Source organism: Pelobates fuscus, chromosome 5, assembly GCF_036172605.1.
Source record: "Pelobates fuscus isolate aPelFus1 chromosome 5, aPelFus1.pri, whole genome shotgun sequence".
Lineage (NCBI taxonomy): Eukaryota > Metazoa > Chordata > Amphibia > Anura > Pelobatidae > Pelobates > Pelobates fuscus.
Window position 1 is genome coordinate 45,953,495 of NC_086321.1, and position 12,187 is coordinate 45,965,681.

Here is a 12,187-nt window from a genome sequence, read left to right on the forward strand (position 1 = left end):
TCTGTCTCTCTCTCTCTCTCTCTCTCTCTCTGTATCATCCCTGTCTCTGGTTCCTAGCAATATCTGCCTCTCTCTCCTCCCTGTCTCTAGGCCCCAGCAGTCTCTCTCTCTGTGTATCCTCCCTGTCTCTAGTCCCCAGCAGTATCTGCCTCTCCCTCTATCTCTCTGTATCCGGTCCCTCTCTCTCTCTCTGTATCCTCCCTGTCTCTGGTCCCTCTCTCTCTCTCTGTATCCTCCCTGTCTCTGGTCCCCAGCAGTATCTGCCTCTCTCTGTCTCTGTGTATCCTCCCTGTCTCTGGTCACCAGCAGTATCTGCCTCTCAGTCTCTCTGTATCCTCCCTGTCTCTGGTCCCAAGCAGTATCTGCCTCTCTCTGTCTCTGTGTATCCTCCCTGTCTCTGGTCACCAGCAGTATCTGCCTCTCAGTCTCTCTGTATCCTCCCTGTCTCTGGTCCCCAGCAGTATCTGCCTCTCTGTCTGTCTCTCTGTTTCTGGCCCCTCTCTCTCTGTGTTTATCCTCCCTTTCTCTGGTCCCCAGCAGTATCTGCCTCTCTCTATCACTGTCTCTGTCTCTCTGTATCCTCCCTGTCTCTGGTCCCCAACAGTATCTGCCTCTCTCTGTCTCTGTGTATCCTCCCTGTCTCTGGTCTCTAGCAGTATCTACCGCTCACTCTGTCTCTGTGTATCCACCCTGTCTCTGGTCCCCAGCAGTATCTGCCTCTCTGTCTCTCTGTATCCTCCCTGGCTCTGGTCCCCAGCAGTATCTGCCTCTCTGTCTCTCTGTATCCTACCTGTCTCTGGTCCCCAGCAGTATCTGCCTCTGTCTCTCTCTGTGTATCCTCCCTGTCTCTGGTCCCCAGCAGTATCTCTCTCTCTCTCTCTCTCTCTCTCTGTATCTTCCTTGTCTCCGGTCCCCAGCAGTATCTGCCTCGCTCTCTGTCTCTCTGTATCCTCCCTGTCTCTGGTCCCCAGCAGTATCTGCCTCTCTGTCTCTCTCCCTGTATCCTCCCTGTCTGTGGTCCCCAGCAGTATCTGCCTCTCTCTCTGTCTCTCTCTGTATCCTCCCTGTCTCTGGTCCCCAGCAGTATTTGCCTCTCTCTTTCTCTGTCTCTGTCTCTCTGTATCCTCCCTGTCTCTGGTCCACAGCAGTATCTGCATCTGCCTCTCTGTCTCTATCTGTATTCTCCCTGTCTCTGGTCCCCAGCAGTATCTGCCTCTCTCTCTCTCTCTCTGTCTCTGTGTATCCTCCCTGTCTCTGGTCCCCAGCAGTATCTGCCTCTCTCCCTCTCTGTATCCTCCCTGTCTCTGGTCCCCAGCAGTATCTGCCTCTCTCTCTCTCTCTGTCTCTCTGTATCCTCCCTGTCTCTGGTCCCCAGCAGTATCTGCCTCTCTGTCTCTCTGTATCCTCCCTGTCTCTGGTCCCCAGCAGTATCTGCCTCTCTGTCTCTCTGTATCCTCCCTGTCTCTGGTCCCCAGCAGTATCTGTATCTCTCTCTCGGTCTCTATCTGTATCCTCCTTGTCTCTGGTCCCCAGCAATATCTGTCTCTCTCTGTCTCTCTGTATCCTCCCTGTCTCTGGTCCCCAGCAGCATCTGCTTCTCTCTCTCTCTGTATCCTCCCTGTCTCTGGTCCCCAGCAGTATCTGCCTCTCTCTCTCTGTCTCTCTCTGTATCCTCCCTGTCTCTGGTCCCCAGCAGTATCTGCCTCTCTCTCTCTGTCTCTCTCTGTATCCTCCCTGTCTCTGGTCCCCAGCAGTATCTGCCTCTCTCTCTCTGTCTCTCTCTGTATCCTCCCTGTCTCCGATCCCCAGCAGTATCGGCCTCTCTCTCTGTCTCCTCCCTGTCTCTGGTCCCCAGCAGTATCTGCCTCTCTGTATCCTCCCTGTCTCTGGTCCCCAGCAGTATCTGCCTCTGTCTCTCTCTGTCTCTCTGTATCCTCCCTGTCTCTGGTCCCCAGCAGTATCTGCCTCTGTCTCTCTGTATCCTCCCTGTCTCTGGTCCCCAGCAGTATCTGCCTCTCTCTCTGTCTCTCTGTATCCTCCCTGTCTCTGGTCCCCAGCAGTATCTGTATCTCTCTCTCTCTCTCTGTCTCTATCTGTATCCTCCTTGTCTCTGGTCCCCAGCAATATCTGTCTCTCTCTGTCTCTCTGTATCCTCCCTGTCTCTGGTCCCCAGCAGTATCTGCTTCTCTCTCTCTCTGTATCCTCCCTGTCTCTGGTCCCCAGCAGTATCTGCCTCTCTCTGTATCCTCCCTGTTTCTGGTCTCAGTGGGCAGAGGCAGTGCTGACGTCATTCCAGCTGCACTGCCAGCGATGTGATGCTGCTGCCTGGGATGTGATGCTGGTGGAGACAGACAGACAGGGAGCAGAGCCATGTTAGGAGCAGAGCTGCCCTGTGTGTGCAGGGTGTGAGCTGTGTATAGGAGGTAAGACGGGCGAGGACCGGCTGTGTGTTAGCTGTGTGTGTCCTTGTGCTGTGACAGTTGTGTGTTAGCTGTGTGTGTCTCCAGCCCCAGCTGTCATTTAGCAGAATTGGCTCTTTGATGCATCACTGCGTAGAAGGGTGTGTGTCAGCCTCCTTTGTGTGTCTGTCGGAACCATTTCTATAGCTGTCATAGTTGTGGAGTGTGTGTGTCTGTGATGGTTGTGCATTAGGCCATAGTGTGTGTGTCTGTGATTGTTGTGTATTAGGCCAGTGTGTCTGTGATTGTTGTGTATTAGGCCAGTGTGTGTGTGTGTGTGTGTGTGTGTGTGTGTGTGATTGTTGTGTACTAGGCCAGTGTGTGTATATCTGTGATGGTTGTGTATTAGGCCAGTGTGTGTGTATTTCTGTGATGGTTGTGTATTAGGCCAGTGTGTGTCTGTGATGGTTGTGCATTAGGCCATAGTGTGTGTCTGTGATTGTTGTGTATTAGGCCAGTGTGTGTGTCTGTGATTGTTGTGTATTAGGCCAGTGTGTGTGTGTGTGTGTGATTGTTGTGTACTAGGCCAGTGTGTGTATATCTGTGATGGTTGTGTATTAGGCCAGTGTGTGTGTATTTCTGTGATGGTTGTGTATTAGGTCAGTGTGTGTGTGTGATGGCTGTGTATTAGGCCATAGTGTGTGTCTGTGATGGTTGTGCATTAGGCAATAGTGTGTGTCTGTGATGGTTGTGTATTAGGCCAGTGTGTGTATATCTGTGATGGCTGTGTATTAGGCCAGTGTGTGTATCTGGGATGGTTGTGTATTAGGCCAGTGTGTGTGTATCTGTGATGGTTGTGTATTAGGCCAGTGTGTGTATATCTGTGATGGTTGTATACTAGGCCAGTGTGAGTGTGTCTGTGATTGTTGTGTATTAGGCCAGCGTGTTTCTGTGATTGTTGTATATTAGTCCAGTGTGTGTATGTCTGTGATTGTTGTGTATTAGGCCAGTGTGTGTTTCTGTGATGGTTGTGTATTAGGTCAGGGTGTGTGTCTGTGATGGTTGTGCATTAGGCCATAGTGTGTGTATGTGATTGTTGTATATTAGGCCAGTGTGTGTATGTCTGTGATTGTTGTGAATTAGGCCAGTGTGTGTGTCTGTAATGGTTGTGTATTAGGCCAGTGTGTGTGTCTGTGATGGTTGTGTATTAGGTCAGGGTGTGTGTCTGTGATGGTTGTGCATTAGGCCATAGTGTGTGTGTCTGTGATTGTTGTGTATTAGGCCAGTGTGTATATCTGTGATGGTTGTGTATTAGGCCAGTGTGTGTATATCTGTGATGGTTGTGTATTAGGCCAGTGTGTGTATCTGCGTTGTTTGTGTACCATGTCAGTGTGATATTATCACTCATCGTAAAATAAGAGCAGATTGTGTTCTTTTTGTGTAGCTCTGCTATTTGTATTTGTAGCAAATATGAGCTTTCTTTGCTGTGTATCTGTGTATATGTGTTGTTTGCGTAAGTACTCTGTGTTAGGTCACAGTATGTATCAATGTCATTTGTGTTTTGACTAGTGTGGTATCAGCACTGTGTCTCTGCTGTTTGCATATGTAGCCAGTGATATTGTTGCTGGTTGAGTATCAGTGTAGCCTGTGTAGCTGTTATGTTTGTGAGTAAATTACATTGCATTTTAATATATGTGATATTTGTGTATCATACCAGAACAATATCTGTGCATTAGACCAGTTTTTATTCCTGTGAAGCTTGTGCATCCATGTGTGCATCTATCCATGTTTGTACCTCTGCCATTTAAATATCAGACCTGTTTGTGTTTCTGCACCGTTTGTTAGTGAACCAGTGTATGTATACGTGCTGTTTGCGTGTCAAATGATGTTTTGTCATCCAGTTTGTATACTCAAGACATTTGCTTTTGTGTTTTTGTGGATTCACTTTAAATGTTGACATTGAAATGTTATTTTACAATGGCAAGTGTCACTATAGTGATGCTGTAATCAAGCTGCATTCAAAATAGAGCAGAGTCCTTAAGCGTTGTGTATACTACAGTCTAGTGGTACAGTGTGTACTTGTAGTAAAGGAAAGGTTTAGGCCAAACCCTCATACACCGTGGTGCTGCAAAGGACTATTGCTCACATGAATGATAGGGGTTATAGTTCACAGAATTTTGAATGCAGCTATATTCTAACGTAACGATACTAACCCTACATCCCTTCTTACCATAAGTCCCAGCAAACCCTAAGTTAAATTTAACAGATGCAACATTTAAAATTGTGATATTATGCACAGCACAGTAATGAGTCTGTTCTCTTATGAACAATATTGCTGCAACTGCAAGGACATTCAATATATTAAGAGCAATATGCCAAAGGAAAAAACAGATGCTATTCTGGCGCATATCATTAAATAAGGACAATCATGGAAACCAACAGAATGTCTCTCGACATATAGTACGTTGCCCCTAAAACACCTGTTTTGTCTTTATAGATCTCCCTCCCTTAGAGGGAGACTCTAGACCCCTAAAGCAGTTAAGCTTGTTAAAGTGCTTTGTGTGGAGAATGTGTGTTGAATTTTTTTCATTTTCCGAAAATTCCAGATTTAAATAGAAATTGGCACTTTTATAAACTAACTTTGTTACACCCCCTGGCTGTCAATCAGACAACAGGTTCTGTTACTTCCTGGTTGTTTAGCTCAGTGACAATTGCCCAGAGCACCTGCCTTGCTAAGACTCATTGAGCTGCATTTGGCAGTCCGTGATTGGACAGCGACAGAAAGTCTGGGCTGAGGAAGAAAGGGATGGCTGGCAAAGGCTGCAGACAGGAAAACTGCAAGCTATTTTTTTTTAGATATATCCCTTTTTAGATTTCTATACCCAATGCATTTATGGTTTCTTTGGTGGTATATTTACTAAACAATGATTTTATTTATTTACTTGCTTCGTATTTGGGCAGTGGAGTGTCCCTATCCAAATAACAGCCCCAGCCATGTACAATATGGTGCACACAGGCCTATAAGCTCCATAGACAAGCATTGACAGCAAATACCATGTGTTGCAGAACTCAGGAAAAGGCAATGTAGCAATCATAAGATGCCACCTTTTAACTTTCATTTCTGCCCTGCCGAACCTTCCCTGGGTACCCTACAAACTGCTGGAAATGTCTAGGGCAAAAATAGACCCACCCTACTGTAGGACACACAAACCCAGATAATGGGACCTTTAGTGTCTACTACCCAGCTTTTGCCCCTCATGGGCCTCTTCATCCCCCTTTTGTGTCACTTACCCGCGTCTCTTACATTGTCTTGTGTCTCTCCAATTTGTGTTTCTAAATCCTTTCGTGTCTCTTAAATCCATTGCCTCTTATTCTCCAATTTGCTACTCTATACCCCATGAGCCTTTTTAACCCTTTTGTGTCACTTACTCTCCCCTTCTTCAGCACAGGGGTGTTCCTTACTCTCCTCCTTTTGCGTCTCTCTCTCACCTTGTCTGTAGCGTGGCCTTAAGGACAGCAGTAGAGGCTCTTGTTCTTCTACTTGGTCTAATGAGAAGTTGCCTACTACCTATCCTGCATGTGCCATCGTATGATAGCCCCAGCTGTGAGGGTGATTTGGAATGACGAATGTGACCCATGCCATTTCCCCCAATTTCATTATATGTCTTCAAGCTGAATGGAAGCAAATGCCTGAAAAGATATGTCTTACATATGCAGAAAGCCTTCCCAAAAGAGTTGCAGCTCTTATACCAGTAAAATGGCAAAAAAGTCCTTACTGATTTGGGAATGAGATTCTGAAAGTATATAGCGTATCCATGTTTCCTTATGCATTTGACCAAGTAGTGTATGGCTCTGTATAATCTGTTGGTTTATATTTCAATGTATCAGTAATACATGTCTGTATATTTCCACTGCTTTTTGTCTGTACATGTGTGAGTAATAACGCTATCTATTTATATAGAATAAGTTCTATACCCAGTGATCATGTCTGCATGCTACGCCTGATTTAATGACGTCTGCCATTAAATGTCTGTGAAAATGCAACAATATTTCTTTGTTGAATATCCGGGTCTGTTTGTATTTAAAGGGACACTATAGTCACCTGAACAACTTTAGCTTAATGAAGCAGTTTTGGTGTATAGAACATGCCCCTGCAGCCTCACTGCTCAATCCTCTGCCATTTAGGAGTTAAATCCCTTTGTTTATGAACCCTAGTCACACCTCCCTGCATGTGACTTGCACAGCCTTCCATAAACACTTCCTGTAAAGAGAGCCCTATTTAGGCTTTCTTTATAGCAAGTTCTGTTTAATTAAGATTTTCTTATCCCCTGCTATGTTAATAGCTTGCTAGACCCTGCAATAGCCTCCTGTATGTGATTAAAGTTCAATTTAGAGATTGAGATACAATTATTTAAGGTAAATTACATCTGTTTGAAAGTGAAACCAGTTTTTGTTTTCATGCAGGCTCTGTCAATCATAGCCAGGGGAGGTGTGGCTAGGGCTGCATAAACAGAAACAAAGTGATTTAACTCCTAAATGACAGTGAACTGAGCAGTGAAATTGCAGGGGAATGATCTATACACTAAAACTGCTTTATTTAGCTAAAGTAATTTAGGTGACTATAGTGTTCCTTTAACCACTGGTAAATACATGCAATAATGCAATTACAATTATCTGTATATATCCAGTTATCTTTCTCTTTCTGTATAGATAGATAATCTGTCTCTATCTTTGGCAGCCAAAATGTAATTCATACCAAGAACAATGTAACACTTTTTTTTGTAGTTTAAGAAAGAGTTAGTAAAGACACATTATTGGGAGTATTATTGCTGTGGAGCTCTGTTATACACGCAGACACATTACTGGGAGTATTATTGCTGTGGAGCTCTGTTATACACTCATACACATTACTGGGAGTATTATTGCTGTGGAGCTCTGTTATACACTCCGACACATTACTGGGAGTATTATTGCTGTGGAGTTCTGTTATACACACAGACACATTACTGGGAGTATTATCGCTGAGGAGCTCTGTTATACACACAGACATTACTGGGAGTATTATTGCTGTGGAGTTCTGTTATACACTCAGACACATTACTGGGAGTATTATTGCTGTGGAGCTCTGTTATACACGCAGATACTCTAATAATCTGAAACTATTAGAAAAACGGGACAGTAGTATAGAAAAGAGAGACAGGGATTTGGGCTCTAAATAGGAACTGTCTCTCCTGGCCCTTAGGAGGTATGTCAATCTGCCACTCAATTACACAATTAGGGAAGTTGGCCAAAGCTTCAATTTCAAAATGAACTAAAAACAACTTGTCAGGCTTAAAAGCTGATATTCTTGTCACGGGTTCCACCAGGGGGGCCCTTTAACACTGTGGGGTTCAGTTTGGGCAACAGAAATATTTTTCCCAAAATTGGAATTTAGCATTGCATTGGCACAGGCCAAAGCAGCTGGACCTTAACTGTTCACACACACAGCCGTACTGTGTTGGTAGGAAGTGATTTATGGAAACATTATAGTGGCTAAAGTATGTATTTTATTGCATTATTACTGTGCGCTTCAGTGTGTGGGTGTGGCAAAGTCTGTATATTTGTGTCACTGTGTAATATTGTATGTGGCAGTGCCTGTGTATCTATGTGTCAGTGTGGGTGTATCTTCATGTGGCAGTGAGTATTTGTGTCTTGCACTGGTTGTCTGTGTGCATCAGTGTGGGGGCGCTGCATAAGGATTTTGTAAAGGGACCCTCGATTTTTGATGGCAGTCCTGACGAATCTGTACTTGCCAACGAAAAATAAATCAGTCACACAAGGTCTGAATTCAATACGTGGCAGAGTTGCTTTGAATATTGACATTTGGTGTCAAAATTAGATTTTTTTCAGATGAAATGACAACATATTGAAACATTCACTTGTTCCTTGTTTGTCACTAAATCAATAAATGAATATATGAATAATATCACAGTGACCGTGTGCTATCACTTGTTACAGCAATTGAAATAAAGCACCAATGTGATTTGCGATAGGCTTGACCCCACATTCATTTAATTAGCCTTCATCCCACCACTCAGGGGATTGGAAAACTGCTGAGTAGTGAGCACCAGACTTATCTGCTTCACATATTAACAACTAAGTCTACAGTGTGAGGGAGTAATAATTGCATGTTATCATTTTTGGCAAATTCTGGGGCAAGTTGTGTACAATGTATCTGTTGATAAATGCCTAATTTCTTCAATTTATTTTTTTTTTTTTAAATTCTTTATTTTATCGTGCGTAGTTAAGACAAAGTACATTTATGCCAGTCAGTGCCACAACAGCTTTCTGCGAGGGTTTACACGTTCATACAAATACTGTAATGTGGTATGAATAGACCGTGCACATTTTGTATAATTAAGACAGTTCAAGTTTGTAAAACAGGCTTATAGTACAGTCTTATAAAACAGGTTTATAAAGCAGGCTTGTAAAACAGGCTTAAAAAAGGTGCGCTTATCATCCTGCATTGTCACAACATCTAAAGCGGTAACATGCAAAATTCACAATAAAACAGCTTGCATAAGAGATTGGTCTTGAGAGTTATTACTGGGCTTCAAGTCGCTGCGTCTGTACACGTTTGTTAAGGTTATAGTACAAGAGGTAGCTACACAAATTTTCGTGAAATAGCTAGTGCATAAGTGATACATGCATATCCTATGTGTACAGGTGTGTGGTTGATGTGGTAACTGTCAGACCCTCCCATATGTGTGGTTATTAAATGAAAAACTTAAATATATTGCATGCTTTACCGTATAAAACACGAGTAAAAAATACCAAGAGGTTGCCAGGCCAACCGGCATATGAATATGAGAGTAGGTTATCGGCCATCAGGGAGAGCAACCCGCGTGTGTAACACAACATTATATGGTCATTGTTGTATTGTTATACAACTGCAAGCGCAAATTAGAAAAAACAAGCAAAACGATCAGGCATTTAGGCTATCTGAAGTGTTCTCTGGAGCTTGTAAGTCTCGGGTAGGGAGGCTGCTGTGTGATCTGAGCTTGGATCTCTGCGCTTTCCCGGGGTGTACGTTCCCCTTCAGCCTATGCCCAGCATGGGAAATAACTGTAAAGTTGTGTGGGAGTCCTGATCAGGCTGCAGGGTTGGTGTTGGGCTGTGGGGTCGTCCGCCGTCTGTATCCGAGGATTCCCTCCAGCCTTGGTCGGTATAGAAAGCCAGCACCCGTGTTCCACTGACCTGAGGGCCTTGTGGCGCCAAGTCTTTCCCCTGTTTGAGGTTGCTGTGGCGTCTGATAGGAGGTGTTCGCCTTTTGTGGGAGCTTTTCAGCCTACTTGGTCGATGAGTGGAGGCTATGCCTCGGAGTGCTCTCGGTCCAGGTAAGGTGGTCGCATAGTAATTCGCCGCTTGTGATGGTTGTTTCTCCCGAGGGAGACTGCTCTGCTCCTTCTTTTGCGGGTGTGGTGGGTGGGCTGTGATGCGATCCTGGAGTTTGAGCCAAAAGGCTTTGAAGATGTCGTCCAGCTGCTGGGAAATGTTTGGGATGGTGCTGTGTTGATTTTGCCCAGGTGGGCCATGGTCCTCTGTGGTAGTTTGACGTTCATCCGCCATTTTGGCGCGTCGCAGTAGCTTGTGAGCGATTGGTAGTCCTCGAGGAGTAGATGTCGATTGAATTTGCTTGGTGACACGTACAAGCTAGGGTGGACCGGGATAACCCCCACCGGTCCCGGGGGGGGGGGGAACAGGGTTGTATTACAGGCTTGGGAGGGCACTAGGTCGCACAGAGCAGGGGATCGGCCGCCTCCCCCGTCCGGCGATACTACTAGGCCTCACTCCCCGGACCCTCGACAGATGCTCCGTGCACCCGCGGGCGGCAGACCCGGGGCGCCTCGGCTGGCTCCTGAGGTGGGTATGTCCTGGTTACAGGCTTTTGTGGTGGTCCTGGCTGGCGGGTGTGCGGTTTTTCAGGCTTAGTTGGATGATTGAGCTCGGAGCTCACCCAAGGTACGTCCAGCCGCCATGATGTCCAGGCCCCGCCCCTAATTTCTTCAATTTATATAGAGCAAATCACTTTTTTTGTAAATCGCTTGAGTATAAACAATTTTGGTGAATAGTCAAATGTAATAAAAAAAATGTTTATTTTTTTTTAAATTCTTTATTTTTGTTGCACAGTTGAGTACATTAACAACGCCACACGCCACAACAGCGTGTATGTGCATATTAAACAGGCTAAACAGTGGCATTGACAATAGTGCATTTTTTGGTTTATGAATACAGGCTAATTTTATGAAGACGAGTTACAACTTTAACAGATATAGGCTTATTAGCTAAGTTTTGCAGGATTGATCTTGTTAGTGCTGTACTCTAGTTTAGACTTCGTGCTAAAGGCAGGTAAGTGATTATATCAAGTTATACATTCTGCCATAATGTTTAGAGAGCGAGTAAGATTACACCGTATGTTTAGACAGTGCCTAGTCCTGCCTGCCTCAGTCACGTTTATAAGTATGATTTAAACATGCTGATTTCCGAGAGAAGGAAAAAAAAAAATTAAATAAAAATAATGAGAGAACAACATTGATTACGTCAGTCAATTAGTAAATGCGATTAACCTATGCGATAAGTTACTTAACTGAACATAGATAATACCAGGCAGGCGGGCTTGTCATCTTTAACTACAGGCGTTCTGAGTGTTTAACTGATGCTTGTGTTGAGGCCTTATACAGGTATTGGGAGGCTATTATGAGAGTGCTAAACAGAGCGTATCTAAAGAGCATGGCTAAATAACAGAAATAAAATAAAACGACTAAGCAGTGGGTATTACGTTGGAGTCCCTTGTCACTAGCGAGTCCCTGTTTAGGTGGCTACTGTATGGTTTCGTTTGCGTCCCTTGTATCAGAGGCTCCAGGCCTGGGCCTCCACATTTCCAAGCATGTAGGTTCTCCTTCAGCCTATACCCCTCGTGGGGAAGGGTGTCACGGATGCATGTAAGTCCTGCAGGGGCAAAGCAAGAAGCGGCTTTGTGGGTTCCAGTGGTTGTCCCCTCTGCCTGTCGCTGTGGGAGCCTGCGTTGTCCTTGCAGGTGAGCAGTGTCTCTGACTGTGTCTCATTGGGGGTGATAGTAGGGGTGAGTGTTCCTGCTCTTTGAGCGTTAGACCGGCCCTTTTCCATCGCTGGTGTATTGCCATCTGTCACATGGAGCTGGGGTACCTGTCGCTTTAATGTTAGGGACGGTGTTGAGCTGTGTCTTTTTCTCCGGCACCCAGATGTTCCTCACAGAGCATCTCTGCGTCCTTCGCAGCTGTGGGACCCTCTGTGGGTTAAAGTGTCTGCGGACCTCCTCGGCTTTGTACCCAGCTGATTTGTGCGGGTAAGTTGCTTTACGGGTCACAGTACCGCTGTAATGAGCTGGTCGCTTGGGGGCACTGCCTCAGTTTGAGTTCTCGAGAGCTCCAGTGGGGCACGCTCAGTGCAGGTAAGCGCTGGGTCCTCTGCTGGTGTGTAAGTCTGCTTGTGGGGTGGCTGTTCAGCAGAATGGCAGGTCTCCGCTGTCGCCCCGTTGTGACTGCTGGTAAATGCCATGGGTGGTCATAGCCCTGGCTAAGTGTTGTGGGAGCTTCCCTCAGCGGTGTACCGAATGGGTGCCTCGCTGTCGGCCATTTTGTGGGGGCCGCGTGGTGGCTGTGTCTGCCTGGTGGGGGCCGGGATAACCCCCGCCGGCCCAAAGGGGGGGTAAGCAAGGCCGGGGGCCCCAGATTTGTCATAGGTCTCTGTATTTGCCGGGACGGAAAGTG

General features: G+C 45.6%; 1 protein-coding gene across 3 annotated transcripts in view; it reads left to right on the top strand.

Moving 5' to 3' along the window:
• The first annotated feature begins 2,020 nt into the window (after positions 1–2,020).
• Positions 2,021–12,187, top strand: part of RUSC2 (RUN and SH3 domain containing 2) — a 66,581-nt gene continuing 56,414 nt past the window's right edge. For all 3 annotated transcript variants that reach the window (XM_063453800.1, XM_063453802.1, XM_063453803.1), the window contains exon 1: positions 2,021–2,423. The gene's annotated coding sequence lies outside the window, so the exon portion shown is untranslated. The remainder of the gene's footprint in view (positions 2,424–12,187) is intronic.